This window comes from Bos javanicus, chromosome 12 (genome assembly GCF_032452875.1).
Source record: "Bos javanicus breed banteng chromosome 12, ARS-OSU_banteng_1.0, whole genome shotgun sequence".
In the NCBI taxonomy this organism is placed as follows: domain Eukaryota; kingdom Metazoa; phylum Chordata; class Mammalia; order Artiodactyla; family Bovidae; genus Bos; species Bos javanicus.
In genome coordinates, this window is record NC_083879.1 from 82,256,516 (window position 1) to 82,273,045 (window position 16,530).

Here is a 16,530-nt window from a genome sequence, read left to right on the forward strand (position 1 = left end):
CCTATAAAATGAGCCTCAGTGGTAATTGTGCCTTGAAGCTGTGTATGGGCCCAAATACTGATTTAATCTAAGGGGGCTATACAAAAAAAAAAAAAGGCAATAATGGTGGTTACTCTTCATCCATTTCTGTGTTTGAACAAGAGGAGAAATTTGTGGGGCAGCTAATATCCTTCCTAAGGCACATTCTACAGATCAACAGAGGACTTTGTCCCCTGGATCTTTTCATTCAGAGCCTTTCAGGAGCTGTGAATTCCCTTTAAAAGCACCTATCAGCATGAATAAACTGATAAAAGCAGACGTGTGAAATGCCTTTCACTTAACTAACAGGCATGACTCCAAGTTCTAGAACCCCCAGGACTTTCATCTGAAACCTAACCCAGGATGCTGGTCAACATGGTTTGATAGAAGGTCCTTTCCTAATGTTACAAGATCTCTGGCCTATTGTGAAGTGATAGTTGATGGAAAGCTTTGTCAGACATAATCCATTTCTGTAAGTCTTTCAGATGAGCTCTTGTGAGTGTGGCATTCCATTTTGTACAAAGAAAAAAAAAATCAGATTAATAAATCCATTCGGCCTCCTCAGAATATTTACTCATTTGTTCATTCATCAGCTGCCACTCTGGGGGATAAGAGGGTGACAAGTTATACCCCACACCTTAGAAGCCTGGTAAAGACATCACGCTTATAGCCAGGTTTAAAAAAAAAAAAAAAAAAGGGAAAAACTAAAAGGCCTATAGGAAGATACTGCCAAGTTGACAGTAGTGGAATATCTCAATTATTGATGGGTCAAGAGGGTAGAAGTATTAGTAAAGACACAAAACTTGTAAAGTGAATAAAAAACTTATTGGAAGGAATTTACCTAGAACCTTGCAGAGAAAATATGTATTTTTTCTCAAGCACACATGGAATTTTGTCAACTGTCAAACAAGTTCATAAGTCTCAGTAAAGGACTTATGTCACAAAGAAAAATAAGATAACACTAAGAAAAGTAAATTTAACATCCCCGTACACTTGAAAAATCTGACACTTTTACATAATTTATAAAAACAGAAGTAAAAAATAATAATGAACATAATTATTAACACTTGTAGGGTCCAAAGTAGTATTTCAATGGTTAGATCTTTAAATTTTTATGACAGAAAAGGCATGATGGGATAGATATCTTAATAAAGCATATATGCAATACAGAGAATCAAGAAAAGCAAAAAAATCTTGGCCCTTCAAGAAAACTAGTAAAATGTATAACCTTCTGGTGAGAATGGTAACTATTAACTTAAGGCAGAAATAGCCCATGCCATTAATGAAAAGAGAGAGACAACCGCAGGTAAAGAGACTAAAAGGATAATAAGACTATTACGGACACATCTATACCAACAAACTGGAAAATGGTCTAAATGGACAACTTATTAGAAAGATACATTTTTTCAAAATGGATTCAAGGAGAAATAGAAAGCCTGAAGCATTCTCGCTCATTTGAAAAACTTTCTTAAGTAATTTAAAATCTTTGCTCAAGAAAAAAAACATTTGGCCTAAATGGTTTTATAGGATTTTTCCATATTATCCTACTTTTAAATAAATTCTTCCAGAAAATAGGAGTCACTATAACCTGAGGCTTGTATCTGTTGTTTTGACCCCAAAGCAGACAGGACAGGGCATGGTAAAAGTTCGGAATGGTCTCTCTTAGGAATATGGAAGAAAAATTCCTAAATAATGTATTAGTAAACCACATTGAGCCATGAAATTAAAAAGAAAAAAAAAAAGATAACCAAACTGAGTTTATACTGGGAAAGCAAAGAGGGAGGTTTTAAACAAGGAAAAAAATTAATATGATTCACATTAAGAGATCAAAACAAAAACCACACATGTATCTCAATAGATGGAGAAAATCTATTTGATGCAATAGCATCCATTCTTGGCACAAAACTGTTACAAAATAAGAAATAAGAGATCCTTTAACAAGATAATTGCACCCACAAATAACCTGCAAGCAAATATAATTCCTAATGATGAACATTTTGAAGCATTCCCTTTAAAGTCAGATTTCAAATGACACTGACTTCTGTAAATTAGAAATCATCAGAAAGACAATGGAAGACAAATTGAGAGATATTTATAATATGCATAACCAAAAATATATATTAGTGTCTATAATGTAAAAAAGAATCCAAAATATCACTAAGGAAAAAACAACCATAAAGAAACCCAATAGCAATGGGCACGAACAACCTTCCCTACAAATGACCACCAATACATATAAAAGATTCTCCAACATGTCAGTAATCACTGAAATGTAAGACAACTGGGCACTATTCCACACCACTTAGACTACAAAACTTATGAAGTTTGACAGTATTAAGGTTCACAGTGTACAGACCAAAGGAAATACTAGCAGTGTTGGAAATAGGATTTACCATCACTTTGGAACACAATTTGACTTACACTTTTACCGTTTACTTACCTTAGAACCCAGCAAGTTTTCAGAGAAACACTTGCACACGTGTATGAGACAGGTATATGCGTCTTTATGACCTTGAGAGCAAAGAAAAAAAAAAAGAGGAAGCAACACAAAGATTTTTTAACACCTCAGTGGGTAAGTTGGAGCATGTTCACATCCTCTGAAGTTTTACATAATAACCAAAAGCCCAAGAAATCCATTGTTTAACATAATTTTTCTCCTCTTGGAAGTGCCAGCTCTGACCTGCAGGTGCAGAGCAACAGATGCTGCAAAGGAAACCTTGAGCCTTGCTAATCAGAGTGTGAACAAAGGTAACACCAAGAGACCATCTCAGAGCTCAGTAAAAATGCAAAACCTCTGGTCTCATCTCAGACCTACTGGGTCATGGTCTGTATTTAACAAGACTCTATGCACATTAAAATTTGAGGAAGTCCTGCCCTACAGTAGCTGTATTCATTATTCACTAGAGTATTAAAGAGCAGAGACATCACTTTGCCCACAAAGGTCTGTATCGTCAAAGCTATGGTTTTTTCCAGGAGTCACGTACAGATGTGAGACTTGGACCATAAAGAAGGCTGAGCACCAAAGAATTGATGCCTTCAAACTGTGGTGCTGGAGGAGACTCTTGAAAGTTCCCTGGACTGCAAGGAGTCAATCCTAAAGGAAATCAACCCTGAATATTCATTGGAAGGACTGATGCTGAAGCTGAAGCTCCAATAATTTGGCACCTGATGTGAAGAGCCAACTCATTGCAAAAGACCCTGATGCTGGGAAGGATTGAGGGCAGGAGGAGAAGAGGGCGACAGAGGCTGAGATGGTTGGATGGCATCATGCCTCAATGGACATGAGTTTGAACAAACTCTGGGAGATCGTGAAGGACAGGGAAGCCTGGAGTGCTGCAGTCCATGGGGTCACAAAGCACAGGTGAACAACCACAACGATCTGCCATTCACACCTCCATGACGTTGAAGTACTGCTTTCCTCAGTTCTAACATTATCCAGATACACGTGAATGTAGGCCACACTGCCCGAGTTTCTGCTCTGTGCCCGGCACTTACCAACTGCTAAGGACCCAAACAAAATACTCTTGGACTTCAGCCACAAAAGAGCTCACGGATTCATTTATAAACACACACACACATACAGACTTGCACAAGTTTTATAAAATGGCGTGACCAAATTGCTTTCTTTTATACTTTTCTAATGTTATGGTAATTTTCATAATGTTCATATAATTGTGCATATATCCATTTTAATCTCATCTTCGATCTTACTTCCCTATGATAAATAGTGACCGTGACTTCCTTCTATGTTCACTCAGTCATGTTCAACTGTTTTGCAACCCTATGGGCTGTAGCCCACCAGGCTCCTCTGTCCATGGAATTCTCCAGGCAAGAATACTGGAGTGGATTGCCATGTCCTTCTCCAGGGGATCTTCCCGACCCAGGGATCGAACCCGTGTCTCTTGTGTCTCCTGCATTGGCAGGTGGGGTCTTTACCTCTGTGCCACCTGGGAAGTGCCCTTCTAGGGATACAAGATACTCCCTTCTAGTAATACAAAACGTGTACAAAGTTTGCATCACGTTATATTCAAAAAATTGAAGCGCTTGGGTAATAACTAAGCTTCGGCACTCAAGCTTGGAATAGAGCATAATTTTTCATTGGATCTTCTGGCTGCCCCTGATCCAGCTGACCTTTGAGTTGATTTCAGGATGAGTAGCTCTGGCACTCATTCAGGCAATTTTTGAAAGAGGCCAGTAGTATTCCTACTAATAGTATAATATATATTAGCACGTGTATGTGTGCTCAGTCATGTCCGACTCTTTGAGACACCATAGACTGTAGCCTGCCAGGCTCCTCTGTCCATGGAATTTTCCAGGCAAGAATACTGGAGTGGGTAGCCATTTCGTTCTCCAGGGGATCTTGCCGACCCAGGATCAAAGTCGCCGTCTCTACCACTGTGACACCCAGGAAGTCCTATAATACACATTAATAATTACTCTTAAGAGTGTCTAGCATGTTTCCATTCTACATAGAAGTGTGCTGGCTCCAACAGTTACACATCCTCATGGATACAGTTGTGTTATGTCAGACTCAGCCCCCAGGAGTGTGTTACCACCTGTGACTTGCATGGTAAATGGCTCTTGGTAAGATTCTGAACCAAGAAATGCAAATATACCTCATTTTACACAGGAGCTGCATTTGTAGAAAACCCACCATTAGAGACACATCAAAAATATAAGACATAAAAACAGAGTTTTAGACTCAGATGATTTAAAGCAGATTTTGAAAACAAATAAGACTTACCAGATTATCTGATAAGACAGAAATTTGTGCAAAACTCTGAGTAATCTGTTGGTGTGTAATATGCACTTGACCTTTTCACAATGCCTAATACCCTTGGCTTCTATCTGTCTGCATCAGAACCCCCCCGCCAAGTTCATGGGGACAATAAAAATCCTAGCCCCTCCGCCCCACTCCCTACCCCCAGAAAGTTCCCGAGAAGCGAAATCCTGCAGGAGGCAGCACGTCCCCACTCAGACCACAGCTATGCACTCGGTTCCAGGGGAAGTCCCCACCTTTGACCCCGCATTGCCTTTGAAAAGAAGCCTATTGTCCCAGAGCCCACAATAAATGGACATTTACCTCCATCGTGTCTGTGTTTCCTTTTCCCTGAACCCACTGATGGGTTCCTACCAGCCAGCAAGGGCAGTGATTTTAAATATTTAGAAATTTTACAAGCCAACTGAAGTCACGTTGATAGTCTCAATCGACCACGGTGGGAATATTTGGACAACAGAAATTGGCTAACGCTACAGAAGTCAGGGCTTGCTGTTTTGTTGGGGGAGGGCCAGTGGGTAAATATTTAACAGTACATCCCAGATTTTATATGAAGGACCTTTGACAACTTCCTCTTAGGCACAGTTTTGCCGTCAATTTCAAGTTCCCTGTATTTGCAGCACAGACTCTGACTCTTCTGACCGCCAACGCTGGGGGATATTACTTCCGACTGAGCCAGGCCAGTTTTCAATACACCATGTCAGAAGCCACCAGACACCTGCTTGGCTTTCATGACTGAAAAACTTACTGTTCATTTCAAGGTCTGAAAACTGACTATTGCTCACTTGTCCGTGGCACTGACAGGGAAGGAGTTGTAACAAAACACACACAGCTCCCATCGCAGGCGGAGAAAGTGTTTGCTTTTTAATCTGTGAGTGGCGAGGAGGCTTCTCAGTGAAGGTAGAACTTAAAACGGGGGAAGCACAGAGAGGCTGGAAAAGCTTCCTCCTGCGAGGTTGGCCCAGCAGCTTGGGTTCCAGCCCCAGTAGCCGGCAGGGCGAGGTCAACGCCCACGTAGCCACTCAGGGTGACAATGAGACTTTGATTCCACAGAGCTAATCTGACCGAGGCGATAAGGGGTTTGCTCAGAGACTCGGGCACACTGAGGGAGGAGAGGCCAGGACACACCTGTCTCTCACCTTGACCGCAGGAATGGCCATGGGCGGGGTGGCATAGGGGCCCTCCCCGGGTGGGGCAGGCAGGAAAGAGGACAGGTGACAGGGAGCCAGAGGGGGCGGGCAGCGTCCTGCCTCCCAGGGACTGGATCTGCCAGGCTGCTGGGGGCATCTGGTTGAAGATGTTTGTTGAAGCTGCTAGAAAGGCCCTGATGCTGGGAAAGATGGAGGGCGGGAGGAGAAGGGGGTGAGAGAGGATGAGATGGTTGGATGGCATCACTGACTTGATGGCCATGAATTTGAGCAAGCTCCGGGAGATGGTGAAGGACAGGGAAGGACGGAGTGCTGCTGTCCATGGGGATGCAAAGAGCGGGACTCGACTTAGGGACTGAACAACGACAGAAATGAATAAGGCTGTGTATCACGGGGAGCTCAACCTAGCACGCTGCGATGACCTAGAGGGTGGGGTGGGGGCAGTAGGAAGGAGGCTCAAGAGGGCGAGTACACTTACAGCTGACTGGGGAAGACCCCCTGGAGAAGGAAATCCCTACCCACTTCAGGGTTCTTGCCTGGAAAATCCCATGGACAGAGGACCCTGGAGAGATACAGTCCACGGGGTCACAAAGAGTCAGACACAACTTAGCACTAAGCAACAACAACAATGGCTGAAACCAATACAACATTGTAAAGCAATTATTCTCCAATTAAAATTTTTTTAAAAAAGAAATATATCTAGTAAAAAAAAAATCTACAGTGGTGGCAATAAAAATTGGAAAAAAAAAAAAACTAAGCCAAGTGAAAATTATTGATTCAGCAGATATCTGGAGTTCCATTTCAATCAGAAACACTCTTTACTGGGACTGTCTAGATACCCAGCTCTGAGTTTGTGAATTTCTGTAAAGCTAGTCGTTCCCTAACTGTAGTGCAGGGAACTGGCCCCTGGGAACCTTAAATAAAATGATTCCTGAGCCTGAACCCCACGGTCTTCATGCTCAGAGCTGGGTGGAGTCTGTGGAGCTGAATTTTTTAACTTTTTTTGTTTGTTGTTTAGTCGTGTCTGACTCTTTGCGATCCCATGGACTGTAGACCTCCAGGCTCCTCTGTCCTTTGGATTGCCCAGGCAAGAACACTGGAGTGGGTTGCCATTTCCTTCTCCAGGGGATCTTCCCAACCGAGGCATCAAACCCACGTCTCCTGCATTGCAGGTGGATTCTTTACCACTGCGCCACCACCAGGGAAGCCCTCAAATTTCTAACTCCTCTGCCTCTAATGCATCAAGTGTGATGGGCTAACCTCTTTATTTCTGAGCAAAAAAGTAAAAGATTGCCTCTATTCTGTAAGAAATTCACATTCCCATGATCTAATCAGGTTTGTACATCAATTCTGATGAAAACAGTTTGCACACTTCCCAACTGCTCTTCTCAAATAATTCTTAAGAATATCCTTAACAAGTGATTAAGTCAGATCTTAAAGGTTTAACATTTTGCAGAGAGAAATATTACCTGGGAGGAGGAGGGACCCGCACGAGTTCAATTAACAAAATGTTACAAATGATTTCCCTTTGTGATGGGTAAGCCAGCAAATCCATTACAGCCAGGTTTTGTAACAAGGAATAAAATGAGCTAGATGCTTCACTATTTTGAAGGGCATATTATTTTAGGCAGGACAAAATGTGACAAAGATGATGTAAACATGTGTTCCCACTCTGCATTCCTTACTCAGCGCCACAAACCCACAAACCTGACCTTCAAATGCTGTCTACACGACAATGACATAATCCAGTGACAAGGTCAAAAATGCTTTGTTCCTTTTTAACCTAAAACAATAGTTTATCTAGTTGTTCATTCTTTCCCTGAACGGATTGGCTCTGGCATTGTTTCAAAGCAGTAAGAGCAGAGTTGGAGCAGAAAAGCACTGTGTTCAGTGTGGAACTTGCAGAGCAATAAATTCACCAAAGTCATAGAGAAGTCTATGTCTTGTACCAAAAAAAAAAAAAAAGAAGAAAAGAAGTAGATCCCCAGTATCAAGTTCATGAGGTCTTAATTTTTAATCCTGCTTTTCAGTTTCCTAAAGTTATTTATGTCCAAGAAGAAGATAAGATTTTTTCCCCTAACTCTGAGGCAAGTGAATTATTTAATTTTAGTACGAATGAGCTGTGTCCTTGACCGACAGTCTCTAGGTAGAAGGACTAGCATGTAAAGTGTGGGAGGGCGGCTCCTAAGGACAGGGGACCCTTGTCCTAACTGAAATGTCAGCGGGTAACCAGGTCATCACGATGATTACCGAGGGTATGAATTAAGTGACATTTTATGCTGCGGATAACTATAATTTCAATATTCATTTTCTACTGCCTTGTATCCCAGGCACTTGAAACTGTATTTCATGGCTTCACTCAAATTATACTCTGACTGCCTAAAACAATTAAGACCATACGAAAGATGTTTAATATTTGAAATCATACTGAAGGTGATTGTCCTTAACTAAAACCGTCACTCTGTCCATTTTTATGGCTACTGATCTTTAAGCTCCCAGTGGCTTGGCAACTGCTTGCCTTAAGAAAATATATTAGCAGGTAAAACGTAGCTTAACAATAAGTGATGAGGAGAATCAAGGATAGAGATTCTCAAAACTGCGAAAGTGTGAAATTCACCCTGTAGGTTTTGAGAAGCCATTGTCTTTGGGGCAGTGATGAGTTTTATGGAGAAAAAGGAATGAGTAAGATTCCCTGGGATGAAGCATGGATGGATAAGAGTCAGGGTGAGGTACAGGGTGGGAGGGGAGGGGATGGTTGGTCACGTAAGATTCAAGGGCAGGGAGAGCTCAGGAGCAAAAGAAGGAAACGATGCAATTCTCCAACCTGTCCCCAGGCCGAAAGACCTGCAGCAAATGGATCTTTTCACGTTATCAGTGTCAAGATGACTGCATCGATTAATGTGTCCTTATGGAAAGAATAGGGTGGTTGAAATGAGGGTTGCACAAAGGTGATGAAACCAAACAGGAAGAAAGGGTGGCGATAAGAAGGGAAGGAAGGTCTGTAATCATTTGGCAGGTGATATTGTTCAACTTAGTCACTGACTAAGTGAAGGAGGGGATGATGCGGAGGTGACTCCAAGGTTTACAGCCTGGAAACCAGGTACCCAGCTGTTTCCACAGATGCTTATGAGAGAAACGCCCAATTCCAACTAACCAGCTTAACCAAGATGAAGCTCTCTACAGATGAAACATCTATAAGCATGTTGGTTTAGTCTCTCAGTCGAGTCCGACTCTTGCAACCCCATGGACTGTAGCCCACCAGGCTCCTCTGTCCATGGGATTTTCCAGGCAAGAATACTGGAGTGGGTTGCCATTTCCTACTTCAAAAACAAAAAAGTAATAAGTGAAAGTTGCTCGGTTGTGTCTGACTCTTTGAAACCCCAAGGACTATACAGTCCATGGAATTCTCCAGGCCAAAATACTGGAGTGGATAGCCTTTCTCTTCTCCTGGGGATCTTTCCAACCCAGGGATCAAACCAAGGTCTCCCAGGATGCAGGCAACTTCAAAAGCAGAATGACTCTTCCTTAGCAATAAAAGCTAAGTCCCGAACTTACACATCTCTCCTACACAATGCATGTGCTCCCTTGCTCTCTGGGTGCAGACCCAAGCCCTTGATGTGGAATAAAGAGTGCAGCCTTGCCCTCCTTTCTCCAGCCTCACCACCCTGCCCCTTGCTGTCTAAACACCAGCCTCACTGGTCTTCTGTTTGTCAAAATGGCTTTGCCAATTTCCCTGCCATGAACTTACCAGCAGCATCTACCCCAAACACTTCACCTGGTTACTTCTGGACCCGAACTCACTTCTTAACTCCTGTTCCGGTCGCCTGCCCAGAGAATACTTCCTTGAGGCCCCACACCCTTGCGAGGTTCCTTGGAAATATTCTCATAGAACTCCATCCTCTCCTTGAGAGTAACTTTTGTGACAACACTTTCGACGGGAATATTATTCAGCGTTAGACTTTAAAAACCCACAGGGAAAGGGCTGTGTCTGTTTAGCTCTCCGATCGATCCCCCAGCGCATAACGTGTTGTTATTGCTCAGTTGCCAGGTCACGTTCAATTCTTTGTGACCCCAAGGACTGCAGCCCACCAGGCTCCTCTGTCTTTGGAATTCTCCAGGCAAGAGTACTGGAGGGGGTTGCCATTCCCTTCTCCAGGGGATCTTCCCAACCCAGGGATCAAACCTAGAGGGTGGGGAGGGGGTCTCCCACATTGTGGTGGACTCTTTACTATCTGAGCCACCAGTGGCTCAGCACAAAACACAGTAGGTGCTCAATAAACGTTTTAAGTAAAGAGTGAATGAATGAATGAAAAAAAAAAGAGTACTGAGGAAGATATGCCTCCTATTACCATGAGTTCATCCTTGCCATTTGGGAAAAACCCTCCCCCAGCCAACATCCCTCCACCGTAGTAGACTAAGACGCCTTGGCTCCTCGTCCTGCCCGAGGCTTGGCCGTGCGGCAAGAGACACTTCGGGAGCTGTCACTGGTTGCTGTCTTTGCTATCCAGAAGGAATTGTGCCAGCTTCGGGATGCCAGCTCTGATTAATTTTTCTTGATTCTGGGCTTCCCTCGGAGGAAGGAGGAAAGGGGTTTGTTGGTTCGTCCTACCGCCGTGGAAGTGAAAATAAATAGTTTTCATTTATTAGAGATCACGTCTACCAAATAGCACTTAGAACTCTGCGATACTGTCTCATTATAACCTAACATTGCAGTTTCCAGAGAAGCCATCACTGTCTTCTTCTTCATTTGGCTCCTACCATGACCACACAGCTTTTCAAAAACTCTTGACATTCTGGTTTCCAAACTCCACTTGGAACTCCATCAGAGCCCTCCCTCCCAGCGGTTCCAACTCTCAGTTAGAGAATTAAGGCATGAAACACATGGAAATACAATGTTCCAATCCATCTAATTAATGCATTAAGTCCCTCATTTGCATAGTACAAATTTCCCTTTATGCTCTCAGTTGCTTGGCAATTGCTTGCCTCAAGAAAATATATTAGCAGTTAAAATGCCGCTTAACAATAAGAGAAACAACAAAGACATCAGACCTATTGCAAAGAGTGCTAGTTCAGAGAGGAAAGGGAAGATCCATCATGCAGAAGGATTTCAAATCTTAAAGTAGCTGAATCACCCAATTTTGGAAAATAATTTAACTATAGTAAGTAACATATATTACTTTGGCAGGCTGGAGGGACGTCAATTAAAGTCTGTAGCGCAGATGCTACCAGCAAAGCTCTGTACCATCTCCCCGAATGTATCTTCCTTATAAAGGGCACAGCGAGACTTGAAATCCCCCTAGACCTTACCAGCTAAGAGGACAAAGCTGACCTAACGCCAAAGTTACACCAGCGTCCCGTTAGAACCCAAATTCTCCCCAACAGGGGTAAGATTTTTGAACCAGATTGAACAATGAACCAACAAAGCGCTATATAAACCATACTGATCACTGGAAAGAGGCAGATGGAGGGGCAACTTTGATCCTAAATTAATCCCAGCTTGTCTCAGAACGCCATGTGCTATGCAGGCAGCAAGGGAGGGGCGTGGCTAGGTGGATGCCACTGCGCATGCGCCTCAGGACAGCTGGCCTTGAACCAGGGAGCGGATGTCCACCTCCAGCGGGCTCCTTCCTCAGTGTGTGCAAGAGACCTCCCGCCAGGAGTCAAGGCCGAAGCGGCAGCGTGACCTTTTTCTATTCAGCGTTTGAATACAAACAAAGGCAAAGCAGCTTTAAGGTACACATGCCATTGCCCCTGGTAAATCAAGTGCTTTTCAACTGAGAAAATCCTACCCAGAGTATTTCAAAATGCAGACCTGAAAATAGATGAAGAAAATGTTGAAAGGCAGCCTTCATGAGTCTTTCACATATTATCAACATTCAAATAGATATTGACAATGCTGCGTTTTTGCAATGAAATTTATAGTGACACTTTGAAATAGCACATTAAAACACCCAGAAAACTTTAGCCAATGTCTTTGGCCACTCGGAACTGGGAAGCAGAAATCTTGTCTGTCCTCGTGTTTCAGATAAGAGACCCGAATCGATCAATTATCCAAGATATCAAAGCAAGAAAGTGGCAGAGTCATGCCTCAGCCGTGGTTGTGCTCAGTCACTTCAGTCGTGTCCAACTCTTTGTGACCCCACGGACTGTAGCCCGGCAGGCTCCTCAGTCCTTGGGATTCTCCAGGCAAGAGTACTGGAGTGGGTTGCCATGCCTGCCTCCAGGGGATCTTCCCTGATCCAGGGATCAAAGCAGCATCTCCTGCAGCTCCTGTATTGTAGGCAGATTCTTTACCTACTGAGCCACCTGGGAAGCCCAATGGTTAGATTTCCAAAAAGTCAATGTTCACTGTGGTATTAGTGCCATCCTGTAGACCCAGAGCTCTTAGCACTGTCTTTTATTTATAACAAGAGCTTAGTATGTTTATGTAGATAAATTAAGCTGTTAAAAATTCCATTGTATTTTTAGACATCTCTTGTGTAGCGCTCAGTGATGTAGGACTCTTTGCGACCCCATGGACTGTAGCCCTCCAGGCTCCTCTGTCCATGGAATTTCCCAGGCAAGAATACTGGAGTGGGGGGCCATTTCCTCCTCCAAAAGATCTTTCTGAGCCAGGGATCAGAACTGTATCTCCTGTGTCTCTTTCATGGGGAGGCAAATTCTTTATCGACTGGGCCACCGGGGAAGCCCATCTCTTAGCTGTAGATTTTAGGGATCCTTTAAGCAGAAAAGAATGCCAGCAGAGCAGAGAGGTTGCCTTCTTTAATCTTCGGGCAAATCACTGACCACAATGGGGACCCAACCTGGGAACCTGCGATATTAGACTCAATGAAATGTGTTCATGGAAATAAATCCAGTGATCCCAGAAAAATTTCATTTTTAAAAACAGGTGGCGTTTAAGTGTAGACTCGGATTCACTGTTGCCAATAAAAGCCATGACAGAGTTATACCATTAGTCTAGATAAGTCTATGATTTTTAAAAATTACTTTTTAAAGCTGTAGGGTGGTTCATGGCCCAGTGATCAAAGCTGAAATGCTAGAAGAACCTATGCTTATAAAGCGGATGCCCTGTCTCAATAACTCACCTGGCACAATCTCTCTTTATAAGGAGCAAAGTTTGGTGTGGTCATGTCCAACTCTTTGTGATCACATGAACTGTAGCCTGCCAGGCTTCTCTGTCCATGGAATTTTCTAGGCAAGAGTACTGGAGTGGTTTTCCAATTCCTTCTCCAGGGGATCTTCCCAACACAGGGATGGAACCCAGGTCTCCTATATTACAGGCAGAGTCTTTACCTTTTGAGCTACCAGGGAAGCCTTTGGTGTGGTAACACTTGTAAATTATGAACAAGATATTGTTTTGCAATGAAGTTGCTTATTGTCAAGATCAGCCAAAAGTCTGCAGGAATGTATGAGTTGTTGTTCTTGCCTTTTGAAGTCATTGTTTCATGTTATTCTCTTTATACTGTTTGTATCCATCCTTTTCTCCCTGCCCACTGCTCTAGAATCTTACTTCATCCATTACTCTCTCCTCTCCTCTTCCTCCAATGTCTCTTCTGCTGACTTTCTTCGTTGGTCCACACACGTGCAAAACTAACTTTAACCCAGCCCTGCATAGCACACTCACAATCTCACAGTCCTTATCATGTTGTTCTTCCTTTCAAACTTTTTTTTTTAGGACTTACCCATGCTCCTAACCTCAACTTCCTCATTACCCCTACACTGCATACAATCAGTATTTCGGCCTCAATTCTACTGGAACTCTCCAAGTAACACGAGCCAGTGAAAGTGAAAGTCACTCTGCCGAGTCTTTGCGACCCGCACGGACTATACAGTCCATGGAATTCTCCAGGCCAGAATACTGGAGTGGGTAGCTTTGCCCTTCTCCAGGGGATCTTCCCAACCCAAGGATCAAACCCAGGTCTCCTGAATTGCAGGCAGATTCTTTACCAGCTGAGCCACTAGGGAAGCCCTAAAACAAGCCAGTGACTTCCCAGTTAGCACAAAGACCACCAACCACCCCATTCTCACCAGGCAAACCTCCCTAGTTTTGTTTAACACCCTCTAGCCCTGGCTCTCTTCTTTTCTCAGTCTTCTCTTATTGAGATTTTTATTATATGACTCAGCTATGACCAGTTTGCAGATAACTCCCTGGTCCACGTCTCAAGTTCTCGTCTCTCCACACTCACATTTCCAGCTGTGGACTAGACAAGTTGGTTTCCAAATGAATCCTAAAAACGCACTCAAAATAGAACACAGCTGCCTCTTCTCCAAAATAAAGTGTTTTAACTATTCCACTCTTTAGTCAATGGCATCATCAACCACCCAGGAAGTTAAAGTTAAAACTTGGCAATCATCTTTGATGTATCCGTTTATTTCATACCCACATCCAATTGTACATGAAATCCTGCAACTTCCTCTATGGAATTACACCCTCCTCTCTTTCTCCTCCATTGATACCCTCTCATAAGGCTCTCTTTCTCTCTGTTTTTAATGTAGACTGTTTTTTAAAGTCTTTATTGAATTTGTTATAATATTGCTTCTGTTTCATGTTTTGGCTTTTTGGCGATGGGGCGCGTGGGATCTTAGCTCTCAGAGCAGGGATCAAACCTGCACCCTCTCCATTGAAAGGCAAAGTCTTAACCACTGGACTGCCCGGGAAGTCCCCTTGCAAGGCTCTTTAAAATGTCCCACCTGGACTATTTCAGTGTGGTCTTCTGGATTATAGAGCTCTTCCATCTTCTCTGCCTCTGATCTATCCTAAACACTGCTTTCAAAAACCATGTTCCTAAACAAGAATCTGAGACTACCCTATGCTCACAGTTTCAATGACTCCCTACCAGGTAGGGAGTAAGGTACAAATGCCCAGCCCAGCACTCAAATATTTATCTGGCCTCTACCTATCTTTGGAGTATTGTTCTGCATTATACTCCCCACCTCGGAAACACCTCTGTTGCCATAATACGCCACTCCCTGCCCCGGAAGTGACCTCGCTTTTCTCCTGTCATCTTACACTAAGGGACTCCCTTTCTCTGCAATGCTTTTTGCCCTTTGTCCTTCTCCCTCTGTTTACCTGTTTTGGAACCAGCTCAAATCCCACCTTTTCCAGAAGCCCTTCCAGATCTCCTGGTTGAAATCCATCTCTTCTTCTTCCTTTATGAATGCTCAAGGCCCCCATAGCATTTTGAACTGAGATCTGTAAGAACCTATAGAAATCTACATCAACCCTATGGAGTGTAACCTGCCAGGCTCTTATGTCCATGGGATTTGCCAGGTGAGAATACTGGGGTGGGTTGCCATTTCCTTCTCCAGGGGATCTTCCTGACCCAGGGATTGAGCTGGTGTCTCTTGCACTGGCAGGTGGATTCTTTACCACTGAGAGTCATCTGGGTAGCCCACACACGCCACACACACTCCTTCAGAAGCAGGAGCTCTGCTCAGTGTTACGTGGCTGCCTGGATGGGAGGGGAGTTGAGGGGAGAATGGATACATGTACACGTCTGGCTGAGCTGCTCTGCGGTGCACCAACACGGGACAACACTGTTAATAGGTTATATATACTCCAGTTCAAAATAAAACAGTTTAAAAACCAACAACAGGGGTCTCTGTCTTACACTTTTATCCCTCCTAGCACCAGAGTGGTTTTCAAAAGATGAGCTACTTAAGAATCTGACCATGAACCTTGCAAAATGATTGCTTCTGCTGTGCCAATCCACATTCACTTGTCCTTATCACCCCCTCAGCCATTAGAAGCAATAAAACCTGGACTCTGTACTTCGGTCTTTGCAGCTTTAATCGCTTTTACAGTACCTGTTTCTTGGTCACATGTTTACCTTGTGGTCAGCTGTTTTAGAATTAATTAAACATATTTCAGAACTCAGCCATCAAGGTGCCTGTGACATCTCCTTGAAAAGCTCGTGAAACTTATGGACCCTTCCCGCAGGCAAAGCACATAAGTAAATTCAAACATTTATATATAACTTCAGAAGGTTCGCAGAAACACTCCCTCCCTTGAAACCCACTGATGGGACGACTAGGGCATGGCTGAGACTTAGTTAAAAGTCCTTGAACTTGGGGTATGTTTGTAGCTATTAGAAATGTAAACGCAAAAAAGAAAAAAATTCTAAAGTCGCTTAAAACATATACGACTATAAAAAATTAAACAGTTAGCATGATTGAGAGAGCTCTTGAAACATCAGGAGCTTTATAGCTCACCTCTAGAGTTCTGAAAAATTCAGGAAACTCTCTTTTAACCTTTGTTATAAAACAGCATTTTGTAACTAGCAGACTACTTTGGCTTCTACGGTATTTTGTGAACTATTTGTGGGTAATTAGTTAATATTAGTTTTTAATTCTAGTTAGTTAATATTTACATTAGTTGAATATTTCTAAATATATCTAAAATTCTTTAGATCTAAAAAAAAACACGGTAATGGTACCTAAAGTGCTTTTTAAGTAATGCCTTTGGAATATGAGGGATATAAGTGAAAAGAGTCATACCAACAGTAACAAAAGCCACTTAAAAATAATATTCTGTGATGTAGTTTAGTTATAATCTTGCCAACTTGTAAAAATTCTATTTAAGAAACT